The following is a 13,074-nucleotide window of genomic DNA, read 5'->3' on the forward strand; positions in this document are numbered from 1 at the left end:
GATTATTATTGGGCGGGTTGTTTTCTGGTGCATTGAGGGCAGATCTAATAAAATAAGTCAGAGTCAATAGTTTTCTGCATTCTGGCAGACACTGGACAACTGCAATTAATGTGGAGGAGAAATGTTATATAAATCTGCCATTGTTCAAAGTGTGGAAATAATGCTATCAAGCTGAAACTGGCATTGTGTCTCCTAAGTTATCATGTGTTATTGGGCTTGGCTTTGTACATTATGTTTTTAGACATGCTGCTTTCTTGCCTCCCCTCTCTTTATTGCATTGGGGCCCGTGCGTGCAATCCAAAAAAAATTCAGCACAAGGATTTAGTTCATATAAACTTGCATTTAGACTGACAGAAAAGTAAACCAAGGCTGGATTCCCAATTTGTATTTGTTTAACAAAGCTAGATTGTTGACTATAAACTGTCTTCACGATGCCAGTGGTTTGTCTACATATTTCACTGGAAAAACAAAAACTTTTTTAAAAAGTTTCTAGATATATGTGTGATAGAAAGGGGCCATAGGAACTTTAACCTTCACTCTTGGTTCAGGGATTTAAAGCTACCAATAAATGCATGATTCTGTTGTGGTTTGCCAGCAGCCTGCAGAGCTGGTAGTGTAGTTGGACAGCGATGAGGCTGAGGAAGAACATGGGCGAGTCCTTGAGGCTGGGGAAGGCCCGGATGAGGGCTCTGCGTCGGAGGCAGAGATGAGCCATCGGGGAGTGATGTGCGGACTCCAGAGCTTCCAGAGGCTGACAGTAGAGAGGCAGAGGAACAGGAGGAGCCTGTTCCTAGTGCACATATGAGAAGAGCTGCCAGAAGGCAAGAGCAGCTAAAGCAAAGAAGATGACTCGGGAATAGAGCCAAGAGATGATTGGCCTCTCCCATAAGGCTTAAAAGACCAGCCACGGCTCTTAGGCTCTTTGTCAGAAAACAACGTTGATAGTCTTGCTGCACTTATCTCTTGTCGGCGTCTTCTGCTTCTGAACTTTTGCCAAGAGAAGCCTTTGGCACTTTGCCTCGTTATACCAAGGTTGGTGATTAGACTGAAGAATTTGTGTTATGAAGAGTTTGTTTTAATTTAGTTTGGACTACGCTGAGAATGAGTTAATTCTCAGCTGTTCTAATAAAGTCTGTTTGTTCTGGAACTGTTTGCGTCAATTACTACCTACTTGGACCTGGGTCACAACAGATTCCCTCAAGTGAGAGAAACTTATGGATCTACTAAGCTAAATTCACTTACCAAGTATGGGTGTTTTACAGGGGAAGGCAAAGACAGAAAAGGTGATATCACATGTGACATCACTGTGACAACATTGTGGCTTTTATCAGATGCCTGTGTTATCAACCAGACATGGCAATACAAATAGTCCTCAACTTACAACAGTTTACTTAGTAACTTTTCGAAATTACAACAGCACTGAAAAAACTGACTTTTTTTTTTCACGTGACCATTGTGGCATCTCCATAGTCATGTGATCAACATTCAGATGCTTGGCAATTGACTCATATTTATGATGGATGCAGTGTCTTGGAGTCATGTGATCACCTTTTGTGACCTTCTGACAATGTAGAAACCAAATTCACTTAACAACCATGTTACTAACTTAACAACTGCAGTGATTTACTTAACAACTGTGGCAAGAAAGGTCATAGAATGGGGCAAAACTCATTTAACAAATGTTTCACCTAGCAACAGAAATTTTAGGCTCAATTGTGATCATAAAACAAGGGCTACTATAAACCGTTTAGAGAGGGCTGTAAAGCACTATGAAGCAGTATATAGGTCTAAATGCTATTGCTAATGCCATAGGTCCCAAGTATCCTTTCCTGGAGCCCGTTCAAATTTATTTATTTATTTATTTATTTATTTATTTATTTATTTATTTATTTATTTATTTATTTATTGGTTCGATTTATATGCCGCCCTTCTCCGGAGACTCAGGGCGGCTTACAATGGGTTAAGCAATACCCTTCATACTTTTGTATATACCTGCTTAGTAGGGCTTTCGGCTCCCCCTAAGCTGTGTTCTTTTTTTTTAATACAAAGTCATCTTATTGCCCCCACAATCCGGGTCCTCATTTTACCTACCTCGAAAGGATGGAAGGCTGAGTCAACCTTGAGCCTGGTGAGATTTGAACTTGCAGTAATTGCAGGCAGCTGGTGCTACTTAACAGCACTTTAGGTCTGCTGCGCCACCAAGGCTCTTTTATAATACAATTAATACAAATTAATATAATTACAAATTTATAATACAATTGGAATTTCTAAGACAAATACCACAATGCCATTTGTGGGGTAAGATTATTAAATAACAGTGATAGGATCTTCTATCTCAGAGGCATCATATTTCTAATCCCGTTTGCCAGGATTGAGCATCAGGTTATAATCTCCTAATGTCCTGCTTGTGTTATGTCCCAGAAGCTTTTGATTGGACAGCATGGGAACAAAAAGATATCTACAGAGGGTTTAATCTGATCCAGCAGGGCTGTTCTTGCTTACTCTGTCATTCTGAGCCGCAGTGGCACAGTGGTTAGAATGCAGTACTGCAGGATACGTCTGCTGACTGCCAGCTGCCTGCAATTTGGCAGATCGAATCTCACCAAGGTCAAGGTTGACTCAGTCTTCCATCCTTCCCAGGTTGGTAAAATGAGAACCCAGATTGTTGGGGGCAATATGCTGACTCTGTAAACCACTTAGAGAAGGCTGTAAAAGCACTGTGAAGTGGTATATAAGTCTAAGTGTTATTGCTATTGCTGTCCTAAAAATACCAATAAAGATCCAAATTTACAGCTAATGGTTTTTCCAAGACTGGTAGTTGCTCAGAAGCTCTGAGCAGGGTATTTTAGCATCAGAGTGAGCAATAAATCTGAAGTAGCTTGGAGCCTGCTTCCCTGAGGACCCTAATACAGATAGTCCTTGACTTACAACCATTCATTTAGTGATCATTCTAAGTTACAACTAGTGATTTACGATCAGTTTTCATGCTTAACCATTGCAGCATCCTCATGGTTGCATGATCAAAATGTGGGAGCTTGGCAACAGGCATGTATTTATGATTGTTGCACTGTCCCATGGTCATGTGATCATCATTTATAACCTTCCCAGCCACCTTCCAACAAGCAAAGTCAATGGGGAAACCAGATTCCCTTAACTGTGGCACCAAAAGGTCGTAAAATGGGGCAAAATTCAATTAGCAACTGCCTTGCTTAGCAATCGAAATTTTGGGTTCAGTTCTGTGCGTAAGTCAAGGACTACCTGTTTTGGGCTTTTCAGTTTTTCTGCCTTGGACCTAGCACCAAGCTTACCTCATGCAAACTGAACAGGGTAGCATAAATTGTAAATCTGGCCACATAAATTTGGTTATATGAGCTTCTAGGGCAGTGGTTCTCAACTTTCCTAATGCCGCGACCCTTTAATACAGTTCCTCATGTTGTGGTGACCCCCAACTAGGGGTGGGTTCTAAATTTTTTTACTACTGGTTCTGTGGGCGTGGCTTATTTTGTGGGCATGGCTTGGAGGTCATGAGACTGGGTGGGCGTGGCTAGCTGGTCATGTGACCGGATGGCCATGGCTATGTGTATAGGGACTACTCAGAGGGCTGAAAAAAGTCATTTCTGACAGGTCCTCGCACTTATGACCATCCTCACATTTATGCCCGTGCAGCATTCTTAACAACCGTATCACTCATTTCACAACTGCTTCTCTTCACCATGGTGACAAGATAGGGCAAAAACGTAAAATGTGAGGACAGTCGTAAGTTCGAGGACTGGTCAAAAGTGCGAGGACCAGTCAGAAATAACTTTTTCAGCCCTCTGAGTAGTCCATATGCACAAAAGGACTACCCAGAGGGCTGAAAAAAGTCACTTCTGACTGGTCCTCGCACATTTGACCGGTCTTCGCACTTATGACTGGTCATCATTTATGCCCATTGTAGCATTCTTAATAACCATGTCACTCATTTCACAACTGCTTCTCTTCACCCTGGTGACAAGATAGGGCAAAAACATAAAATGTGAGGACAGTCGTAAGTTCGAGGACTAGTCAAAAGTGCGAGGACCAGTCAAAAATAACTTTTTCAGCCCTCTGAGTAGTCCATATGCATAAAAGTATACAGCAATAGAGAGGGATGAAGGAAGGGAAGGGAAATTAGAGTAGGAGGGAGGGTAAGAGAGGGAGGAAGAGAGGAGGAGAAGGAGAAAGGAAGAGGAAGTAGGGAGGAGGAGAAGAGGGGGAGGAAGAGAAAGTAAGAAGGAAAGAAAAGAGAGAGCTGGTAGGTTTGAGGAGAAAGATTGCTGTACAATAAAAAAGATGAAAGGGAAGAAAGCCAACCCCAAACAAATATAAAGATATTAAGATAAAGAATGAATTGTTAAACTTTAAAGAATAAAAGAGAACAAATATGAATAAATAACAATAATTAGAAACACACATACAAACATACAATGTATTTTCTTTGAACAGAGTATTTGGCCGGTTCACAAATTTAAACAGTGTTTAGTCATTTCAATTAAATTTACAATTTCTATATTTCCTTTTTGCCATATTTATTCCTCATCTATTTTTGTAAAAAACCAATATTACCCTTCATCCTCATCTCTAATCTTAATCAAATTCAATTTTTCCCTTCTATTCTATATTATACCCCTTCCCATTGTCATATAATTTTATATCCATCCTCACATTGGTTAATTATGTAATATTAGTTGTCTAATACAAATTCAACATTTTAATATAAATCAATTAGTTATATAACTATCTTTTTTGTATATTAATCAATATGAACATGAATATTCCAATTATTTCTATGCAATCCAATTTCTTACAAATCAATTAATTATATTTACCAATAATAATAAACCAAATAATTTCCCCCATATATTCCTCCAAACCACAACTTAACCATTTCTGCTTTCAGAAATATACAATTAATAGTATCTCAATTATTACAATTCCCTAGTTAAATAGAGCTTTTTTTCTTTTGTGTTTTAAAATCTTGAACTCTCCTCTTTTTCCCTAAATTTCCCATTGTTTGCACCTACCTTTTTTGGTGAGGAAAAAGAAAAGAAATCTGCCTGCCTAATTTTCAAACGTTGCAGCAATAGCAAAGCAGTTTCAGTTTCGTTTTTCAGGATAGCTAGGGGGAAAAAAATCTGCTCCAGGACTCTTTGCAAGGAAGCAGCAGAACCTTGAGCAAAACAGCTGAGACAAATCAGCTGAGAGTCGGGAGCCGATCTAATCAAGGGCTAATTAGCCTATGCTGAAGCTCCGTGGGCCAATAAAATTACAAAAAAACACCGAACCATTTGTTAAATTGCTGGCTCGCCCGCCCCTCGCCCACCACTATTTATTGGCAATAAATAGTGGTGCGGAGGGGCAGGACAAGCCAGCAATTTAACAAACGGTTGGGCTGCACCACTGGCTATAGGGCGGCCCTTTGAAGCCCCGTGGCAAGAATTTAAAGAGTTTTTTTTCCTCTAGCCATCAGCTGGGACTCCGGAGGCAGCAATAGATTGGGAGTGGGCGGGGTAAGCGAACAGCCGGCGATCCAACAGAGCAGAGAGTGAGGGTGAGTGAAGGCGTGGGGGGGCAAGAGAGGGCTTTGGCGACCCCTGTGAAATGGCCATTCGACCCCCAAAGGGGTCGCGACCGCCAGGTTGAGAACCGCTGTTCTAGGGGAAGGCTGGACAATCCCTCAAGCTGCATGTATTCCTCAGATTAATTGTTGTGTCCCCAGATCATATTGCTGAGATTTTATGATAAATCTTCAGTGTGCAATGGCAGGAATTTGCACACTTTTAATTTTTTCCCAATTTACATCTTATCACACACACACCTTCCATAAAAGAACTGTAAAATCCCTTTCCCCAAAAATATCATTACATCAATTCTAAGCTCCTGGGAATCATTTGAGAATTCAAAACAAGGGAAGAGTCCCTCCCCAGATCTATAAAATGACCCACATATTGTAATTAGCATGCCATTTTGAAAAGTACCCACAACCGGCTACCACACTTCTTCCTGAAAAGACATTCAAAGAAGGACCTCTAAAGGACAGTAATAAACCAGTGGTGAAATCTGAACCGATTTGCTACCAGTTTGCTGGCCGCGCATGCGCATTGTGCGCCAAATGCACACTGCTTGCATATGCATGCACATGCACAGTATGCACCAAATGCGCACTCTGTGCACCGCACACACATGCGCAGTGCGCCAAAAGGAGGCTTGGGAAGGTAAGTAGAACAGTGAGGGGGGGATCAGCTGTGGTGCGCGATTTAGCTTTGCTTGAAAGCAGGATTTCCTGCTTTCTAGCAAAGCTAAACCCCGCTGCACAGCTGATCATCAGTGTGAGAGAAAAGTTATTTCTCAATTGCTGTGCCTATTAATGGCTTTTGGAATGGACAAGTGGGTGAGCCAATCAGAAGGCAGCTGATGGGTTTGAATCTCCAGGGTTTTTATATTCCCTCCCATAACTGTCAAAGTTGATAGTATAAAAGGAGATTCCTGACAGAAAGTTAATTATCAGTTAGTAGTCAGTTAGTTGTCAGTTAGAGGGCAGTTCTGCAGTTCTAATGTCAGTTAGAAGCAATGGTGGGGTTCAGCCAGTTCGCACCACTTCGGGAGAACCGGTTGTTAACTTTCTGAGCAGTTTGGCAAACTGGTTGTTGGAAGAAATCATTAGGGCAGAGAACCGGTTGTTAAATTACTTGAATCCCACTACTGGTTAGAGGGCAGTTCTAAAGGGCAGTTCTGCAGTCAGTATGCAGTTGAAAGGCAGTTCGGAAGACAGTTAATCATTAGTAAGTTGGCAGTTAGGAGATTTCTGATTAGGGATCAGAGGTAGATCTGATGTATTAAAAGACTCCTTCTTCTGAGGAAGAATAGCCAGAACTATAATCATATAGAGTGATTACATATATATATCTGACAGGATATTTAAGAAAAGGAATGACATACTATTTAGTATTTAAATAGATATTGTTTTTATTATTATGTAAATAAAAACAGTTTATTGTGAACTGCTAGTAAGTCTCATTTGTTATAGTAGATTGTTATAGAGATAAGATTTTATGGTACATAGATTTAACCTCCATGACAATCGGAAATACCGGTTCAGAGGAACAGGTAGCTTTTTTAAACTACTGGTTCACCTGAACAGGTAGCTAACTACCGGTTCACTCAAACCGATAGCTTTTTAAACTGCCGGTTCAACCGAACAGCTATTTTTTTAAAATCACTACCGGTTTGCTTGAACAGGAGCGAACCAGAAGCATTTCACCCCTGTAATAAACCCATTATATAATTCATAGTATATAAGCAAAAAGCCCATAATCTCTTTCCTAAATTTTACTTCACAAGGTATAAGAGCAATGCATGAATATTTAATGAAGCATGTGAATTTCTGTCACTGAGAGAGCCACATCAGACAAGGGTTTGCATTAGAACTCCAAATGAATCCTACCAATTGTTGTTTTATTGTTTATCGCTGATTGGTTACATATCTACCCTAACTTTTTTCTGAGGATTCAAGACGGCTTCTGAGGGAGATAAGGATGCCTGCAGCAGCCCCAGGAAGTGAGTTGAACAAGGGAAGCAGGGCAGGCTGATAGCCATCCAATATGCTCTATGATCAAAAGGTAACTCAAACCTACATCTGCTAAATCTAATGCTTTAACCCCCACACCCATAATCCATTGATGTTCATGGAAGTCTAGCATAGAAGGTAGCTGCTGACGGTATTTGGTAAGATGCCTGGAGAACAATAGCAAGACAAAAGAGCACGGCAAACCTCGCTTTGAGGACCTGCGGTGAAAGGCATGCCCCGACAGCCAGCCGGGAGGATGTTTACAGAGTCTCCAAATGTGAATATACAGAAGACACAATTACCAAATAACTATCTTGGCCTGTGTGTTCTTTTACTTACAGAGCAATGTTTCCTGCTAGCATTCAGGGTGGCTTGGAAAGCCTTCAAGGCAAATGGCACTTTTTGTTGACACACTGTTAGGCCACACACAGAGCTCCTACTGACATACATACACAAGCTTGCGAATGCACAAACAGCTTGAAAAAACACATCTTTCAGCGCACATCTCTGAGAGCCTGCCTTCTCCCCAAATGCCTTTCGAACCTTTGCGATTAACTATTTGGACAGAACATTTGGAAGAAAGGAAGATGGCATTTCTCAAACTACAGTGACCAATCAAAAGATGTCATCTAATGTCCCAGTGGAAAGGTCACAATGACACTACTAGGTGGTCTTAGTGTCATTTTGAAAATGGAAAAGCTCAGGTGTCTTAAAATCTCTGTTTACTGCCCCCCTCTGTGCACCACAACAAAGGAAGGAAATTTTCAAAGGACATTAAAACATCTGTTCCTTGAATACAGGTTGCAGTGGAAGGGCTGAACTTGTCCTAGGAATACATGTCTTGTCTACTCTATACACATCTGGTTGGTAACCCATTCCATAAAGAGGAGAATGTCTAAGACCCAGCTGAGGAGACTTTTAGGTTGATTGAAACTGTGCTGTTTTCTAATCTCAGTCATTGCAAGTTTGAATTATCTCAAAGGAAAAAATAAAGAAAGTTTTATTGAAGCTGAATACAATGTGTTGGAAATTAGCTTGGTCACAGAAGGCTGGGATGTAGCACCCAACTAGACAACATGAGGCTCAAGGCTGCATGTGGCCCCCAAAAGCCAGGGATATCATCTCCAGGGAACCATCTAAAAGTTGCCAGCAAATTTTAACTTTAAATCAAGTAGATAAAGAAATGGTTGAATGGAACTAAACAATTTTTTTTTTAAATTAATGGAACTGAACAAAAACTTTTTTTTTTTATGATCTCATTTGCTTCTTTGATCAGGAATGCTTTGGGGAGATGCCTTTCAAAGCCACATAGAGAGCTTGACCCCAAAAGAGTCTGACTTCTCCCTTGACATGCCACCTTATCCATCTCCTTCTGTAGTTCCTTTGCTGGGATCAGTTCGAAGAAACTGCGTTTGACTGACAGAAGGAGTTTTCTTCCAACAGAATATTTATCTAAGCAAAATTTATCTGTACCATATTTTCAACCCTTCCAGGCAACACCTCTTGGGGTTAAGCTTGCAAGTCTGGTTTCATCTGCAAACAACTTACATTTTTCTTTCCCTTTCTTTTGGGTGAAAACAAGAAACTGCACACTTTTTGTATCCATATGTTGGTTACTCTCTTGCATGGGAAGGAACTGATAAAGGATACTATCCCATTTAGATGACTATAACTTTGTTGCTTGTATCCTTACAATTTATATTGATATTGTTTCCTGATTGCTTATTTGTACCCTATGATTATCATTAAGTGTTGTATTTTATGATTCTTGATGAACATATCTTTTCTTTTATGTACACTGAGAGTATATGCACCAAGACAAATTCCTTGTGTGTCCAATCACACTTAGCCAATAAAAAATTCTATTCTATTTTTAATTATTATGAGTCCCTAAGTAAGGACAGATGACCAAGCAAAGAATGAAGAATGAAAAGTTCTGAATGGTGCATCCAGATAAGTTTTGTATACAATTTATAAACAATTATAAGTATCATCGAGATTTAATTTCCTGCAGCTTTGTTGTTAGTGAGGCATAAATTTAAATGAAGTATAACCTGAATAGCATATTTTACAATCAGATAAAGGCTTTGGCAGACCATTTAATTACCCAAAGTTGGAATAACTATAATGTTTGTTTGGTTTCTTTATTTTGTCCTCAGGGAAGTTTAGAAGCCTTCCTTCTGGATGATATTTTTTTAAAAAAATATTATTGGGTTACAGTTTTATTGATTTTTAAAAAGGTAATGGATGTTGGAAAATTCCTATATATATTAATATACATATAACTAAAGTGGCTATAGCATATTTTCCATAACTAGTATGTGCATTATGTAGAAATATTTTCCTAAGATTCAAGCTGTAATTAACTTGGGAACTGAGATGCAACTTCCACCCCCTGTAAAATATTTGTTGGAATACATTTGTTGGAATGTTCTCTCAAGCTGCCATTGGTTAGACATCCATGTGATATCAATGTTTCTCAACCTTGGCAACTTTAAGATGGGAGGACATCAAGTCCCTGAATTCCCCAGCCAGCCTGGCTGAGAAACACTGTCATAATTCAATGTGATATCCATGATAATTTCTCTTTCAGAGGTAGTAATATATCAAAAAAGATTTTCAAAGGATTCTGATTTTTCGAAATAAATCAGCCCTCTTATCAGCTGTCCTTTCTTGTTTTATGAATTTTATTCTCTCTTCCGTTTTTGATTGTTCATTGCAAACAACATGTCAGTAAAATGCTACCCATGTTTCTCCTTTTGAAACCCAGCAATTACTACTGAAAACTTTTCCAGATTCCATTTTTTGATGAAAGCTTTCCATCACGTTTTATGTTTCTCCCTGAAGAGGCTTTAGGTGAGCAGCTTCTTGTGCTAATAATCAAAAGACTTTGTGTAGAAATTCTTTATTTTCCTATGTTAACCATTCAGGGTTTTAATGAAGTTTTTTTTTTTCCCTGGCAAGAAGAAAAAGCAACAATGATATGAAAATATGGGAGGATAGCAGTGGTGGGTTTCAAAAATTTTTACTACCGGTTCTGTGGGTGTGGCTTGGTGGGCATGGCTTGGTGGGTGTGGCAGGGGAAGGATACTGTAAAATCTCCATTCCCACCCCACTCCAGGGGAAAGTTACTGCAAAATCCCCATTTCCTCCCGATCAGCTGGGACTTGGAAGGCAGAGAATAGATGGGGGCGGTGGGGCCAGTCAGAATTTTTGCTACCGTTCTCCGAACTACTCAAAATTTCTGCTACCGGTTCTCCAGAACTGGTCAGAACCTGCTGCAACCCACCTCTGGAGGGTAGTCATGGAAGATCACAATAACTAGATCCCTTGAAATTTTCTGATAACATTTTGTCTGGAAGAATGCTTTTTCACTGCACCTGCCCTCTGGAACAACTTTGCCTCATAAATCTGCAAGCTGCAACCTGAAGAATGTGCTGAAGATCTGGTTGTTTCTACAGGCACTGTGCTAAGGTATATATTATAGTTATATCGTGATCTGTATCCAGTTCTGGGGAGCATCATAAGAGTTACTGTATATATTAGAGGATCTAATTTTAGGATGGTAAGGAAACCAGCAGAGGGAGCATGTGAGTGAAAAAATTATTCACCCCCCCCCCTGCCATTGTGATATGTTAAAGTACTGAACTATGCAAACCTGTGATGGGAATAAAATGTATCCGTCCAAAACTATATACATTAAACTGGGTTTATTCTGAAAAATAAAATCAGAGAGAAATTTCTGCATCTTTGTATTGCTGTGTTCTGAAGGCCAAAGGAGGTGACCCAGCAGAGAGCATTAAGGCTTCTTTATATCTGAGATAAAATATATTAAGTTTTAGAAGATGATGGTTGTTGAACCTAAAGATTTTATCATAATCCTAGGCTATAGAAGCATATTTATTATGCATGTACAGAAGCGGGGGGGGGGGACCCAACACATAAGTTAACACTTCGAGATAAGTCTGATTGAGGCAGCTTGAGTTTCTTTTCTGAAATTTTAGGCTATTCTGATAATGCAAAAATAATTACGATACAGTTGTGGGTATCTGAGAAAGAGTGTAGTGCTCTCTGTATAATTTGTACTACAATGTCTATCGTCCCTTGCTTTGGCCTTTGATGAAAGTTGAAGTACAAATTTTCTTACAGGTGGTCCTCATTTAATGACCACTCATTCATCACCCATTCAAACTTAATAACAGTACTGAACCATGGTAATTATGACCTCACTTCATATTTATAGCTTTCACAGCATCCTGCAGTCACATATTCACAATTTGCATCCTTCCCTATCATCGTCTCCAAAATAATGGGGAAGCTGGAAGGAATTTGGAAATTGCAGTCATGTGAGTCCTTACTTAATGACCTTTGTGGCCCTTGCTTAATAATGGTACCAGGACCTCTGGAACTGGTTTTCGATTTACTATCTCATTGCTTAACAATTGAGTCCCAACTAGCATTGTTAAATAGGGTCTACCTATACTTTTTTATTGATTGTTAAAGCTATCCAACTCCAAAAAGATTCTGGATAACTTACAATATGTCCAATACATAACTTAAATACACAAATCCACAACAGTAACTTAACTCACTCCTGAAAAATGTTTCATGTAGTTAGACAGAGTTTCACATTTGCAAGTAGATAGATAGCATAAGGGACCGGTGGCTCAGTGGTTAAGATGCTGAGCTTGTCGATCAAACGGTTGGCAGTTCAGCGGTTCGAATCCCTAGTGCCGCATAACAGGATGAGCTCCCGTTACCTCTCCTAGCTTCTGCTAACCTAGCAATTCGAAAGCACATAAAAAATGCAAGTAGAAAAATAGGGACCATTTTGGTGGGTAGGTAACACCGTTCCATGTGCCTTTGGCATTTAGTCATGCCGGCCACATAATCATGGAGACGTCTTCAGACAGCGCTGGCTCTTCAGCTTTGAAATGGAGATGAGCACCGCCCCCAAAGTTGGGAACCACTAGTATATATGTGCGAGGGGAACATTTACCTTTAGATAGCATGCAAAGGAAGACAGTAGTGTCCCATAGGATTGCAATGCAAACTCTCTAGAAAGTGCCTTTGTCAAATAAATAGAATTTTTTCCCCTACCCACCACCAATCCTTCTATTCCATGGCTTTATGTCACAGTGGCTCCTATGGTAGAGGTAAAGCAGCAAGTGTAATGCAATGGCATCATTAACTCTGAAAGGATTAGATAACCATGAAATTTTGGCTATGTGAGCCCCCTTCTTAACACATTACCCCCCCCCCCCGCCAGAACAGTAATGATGTTATCCTGTAATGTGAAACCAAAGCTTTAGAGCAGTTGAGTACATTGTAAATTACAGGCTCTGCTACACAAATACCTTGGATTGAAATGTTTATCAAGTCCTGGTGTAGCTGCTTCCATTTATGAACTATTGTTATTGAAAGTTCCCCACCACCCCTCTCCCCTCCAGCATCTGATAACACAACTTCAAAACAAGTCATGAAAATGT

General features: G+C 39.9%; 1 protein-coding gene and 1 long non-coding RNA gene across 2 annotated transcripts in view; one reads left to right on the top strand and one right to left on the bottom strand.

Moving 5' to 3' along the window:
* Positions 1–13,074, bottom strand: part of ERCC6L2 (ERCC excision repair 6 like 2) — a 173,723-nt gene that overhangs the window by 81,376 nt on the left and 79,273 nt on the right. The gene's annotated exons all lie outside the window — the stretch shown is intronic.
* Positions 6,252–10,250, top strand: LOC117661961 (uncharacterized). The gene is made up of 2 exons (XR_009622242.2): positions 6,252–6,800; positions 7,524–10,250. It is a non-coding gene; the product is annotated as an uncharacterized LOC117661961 (long non-coding RNA).

The sequence above is a fragment of the Pantherophis guttatus genome, chromosome 2 (assembly GCF_059756535.1).
Source record: "Pantherophis guttatus breed Tessera chromosome 2, ASM5975653v1, whole genome shotgun sequence".
Taxonomy (NCBI): domain Eukaryota; kingdom Metazoa; phylum Chordata; class Lepidosauria; order Squamata; family Colubridae; genus Pantherophis; species Pantherophis guttatus.